This window comes from Schistocerca piceifrons, chromosome 5, assembly GCF_021461385.2.
Source record: "Schistocerca piceifrons isolate TAMUIC-IGC-003096 chromosome 5, iqSchPice1.1, whole genome shotgun sequence".
NCBI classification, from domain to species: domain Eukaryota; kingdom Metazoa; phylum Arthropoda; class Insecta; order Orthoptera; family Acrididae; genus Schistocerca; species Schistocerca piceifrons.
In genome coordinates this window covers 128823213-128825986 of record NC_060142.1, presented here as the reverse complement: position 1 = coordinate 128825986, position 2774 = coordinate 128823213, and the positions used below count along the sequence as shown (strand labels likewise).

The 2774-nt window shown below is 43.3% G+C and overlaps 1 pseudogene; it reads right to left on the bottom strand.

Moving 5' to 3' along the window:
* Positions 1-1643: 1643 nt before the first annotated feature.
* LOC124799894 lies at positions 1644-1761 on the bottom strand (annotated as a pseudogene).
* Between the last annotated feature and the right edge of the window lie 1013 nt (positions 1762-2774).

The following is a 2774-nucleotide window of genomic DNA, read 5'->3' as shown; positions in this document are numbered from 1 at the left end:
AAGATAACAGTACCTCTTTTTATTTCTACTATCTCTCACATGTTGTGGACAGCACCCTCTGGCGGTGGTCAACACATGAAAAGTAATCATGTACATGACTGCAAAATGAGGAAACAGTGCTCTTCAAAATGGAACACTGAGACATCTGCTACACTGTCGCTGTGGAAGGTAAGATTAACTGTAGAGGACATCACCTTCAGATAGCTGTCAGAAACGTTCTAGAACGCCACAAAATTTTCCAGCTTCCATATGTTGTGATGTCTTCCACATTTTTTTCAGTAACGAACATCACCTCTGTATTTTATTTCTACTGTCCGGTGCTTTGTGTGAGCTGCGAAGTTTATTCCATGCAATGCTCAGCTTACTGTGACAGCCAATGAATCAAAACATGTTGACAGCAGTTTAGCAGCTGATGCAGATCTCGAAGTCATTGTGGATAAAACGAAGTGTATGGCGGTGTACAAAGCTGTAGTCGTACAATGCTTGGATGTGTTACAGCCTGGAAAAGAGAAATGTATTAAACTACTTACGAAGGAACAATACATGAGTTTCTATTGCATATTATTATGGGAGTTTCTATTACAAGGAGTGGTGTAAGTCGTTAAAGTTTTGATGCATACAGTTCTCTCAAAACTACACCGATGTTGCTCCTAAAACCATAGAAATCGGCTGTATATATTCTCGTGGAATTTTGACTGTTTTTATTATTATTGTCGTGATTGCGTGAAACAGGCTGTGATGATCGAATTGCTTACAAAACTAGAATGCAAGAATCTGCTGCTTTCGAAGTATTAGAAGAGAAAGACATGGTAAAATCTTATAGGATGTTCTATTACAAGACAGGCTCTCATGATTTATTTCATAAAAGCCAGTGTAGTATAGCATCGCATTGGTAAAACAGGACGTGCTATAGTATACAAAACGGTAACATTCTCTTGAATTATAGCATGTTGTTGTCGAATGTAAAATGACAGTGTTTTCTTCCGACATGTGAGCAAATGGCATGAAAGGTTGTATTCTGTAATGTTATTTCAACTATCTGAAATGTTTGTAAGACACATGTGCATGACACTTTATTTAAAGACACTGATTTGAACATGAAAGATGCTCTTAGGCCGTGTAATTTGTCCATCAGGCTGAAAGGCATGCTTAACATACATTTTTTTATTCAGAGTTTAAATTCTCTCTTTTTCTTTACTCCAGAGATGGTTTCGATATAATGAGGACATTCTGCAGTGATCGGTAGTTTCCACAGGAAAATAGTGGAAGTTTTTTTCCGATTTTACGTGGGGTGGACATGTGCCTGCAGTCTGGTCACCTGTAATCGGCGGCGGTGCATTTTGTTGGATGTCGCAAAATATTGAAATGCGAATTGCGACCTGCAGTCCAACACCTATACCAGTTTTGCTCATAAAACTAATTTCCTATCTTCATGGAAAAAGCACTCCGTCTTCAGGCCACTGGTGGCCCATCGGTACCATCCGACCGCCGTGTCATCCTCAGGTGAGGATGCGGATAGGAGGGGCGTGTGGTCAGCACACCGCTCTCCCAGTCGTTAAGATGGTTTTCTTTGACCGGAGCCGCTACTGTTCGGTCGAGTAGCTCCTTAGTTGGCAAGACGAGGCTAAGTGCATGCCGAAAAATAGCAAGAGCTCATGGCAGCCCGGATGGTCACCCATCCAAGTGCCAGCCACGCCCGACAGTGCTTAACTTCAGTGATCTGATGCGAACTAGTGTATCCACTGCGGCAAGGCCGTTGCCTGTTTTCATGGAAAAAGGGCATTTATTATCATCACGATAGATGCTTGAGTAGAATAGATGTTTAATACAAGTGTTACAGTGCAGTGTTTTTTCCCCTCAGAACGACGTGCGCTTGCTCTCGGGCCTCTGGAGGCGTGATGGGTGAGTTCCATAGAAGGTCACAGCTGTCCTTTCAAACAAACAACCCACGGTCAGGATAGCCTTCATTTATCTCGGTTTTGTCCCATGGGATGTCGGCATCGCGCTCTGTGGTATGTGTGGCTTTTGTCGGCGTCAATAGCGCTGACTGCCCAGCCACACGCTCTTCGGGGTCGCATTGTACTGAAGACTCTGCAGCCAGATTGGTGAGACGCTGTTCCGGGGTCTGTGGTCGCTTTAGGCAGAGGGCATCCTGTTTTCTAAGCAGTGGACATTTGATAAAAGCAATCTGGAGGATTCTCGGGAATTTTTTTGTTGTTCCAGGAGGAGAGTCAGGTCACGTCTACGTTTAACAGATTGATGAAGTGTCTTGTTCTTGTCTTTTGTCTATCTGTGACTGATTTCTGCAGACTGAAGACAGTATATCAATGCCATCAGAAGAATCTCTTTGTAGGTCGTGAGTGACAAGACAGAACAGGCCTTTATTCCTACCTACAGTGAGGAGAGGGAGGGATGAGGGTTGTTAGAGCGGGATGGTAAGACTGGTTCCAAGTTGGTTAGTTCGTGACTGCACATCAAGGAGGACACAGCTGCAGTTGCTGCCCCTCTGCAATTTTCTGGGGTCAGTTTTTGTGGTAGTTGTGTCATTACGATGATTTTTCCCAATCTCAATACATGTGTTGCATTATGAACCGTTGATTACGAGTGCTGTTTTTTTTCATGACAATTTAGACATGTAATCACAGCAGTGAAGCAGTTTCCATCAGTTATAGTTGCATGTATTGGCTTTGATTGCCTGGACTGGAGGGTGATTGTCGAGCAAGTGTCTATAGCCAACTCTGATGTCAAACATCGATAGGTACAGTCCTCTGCTG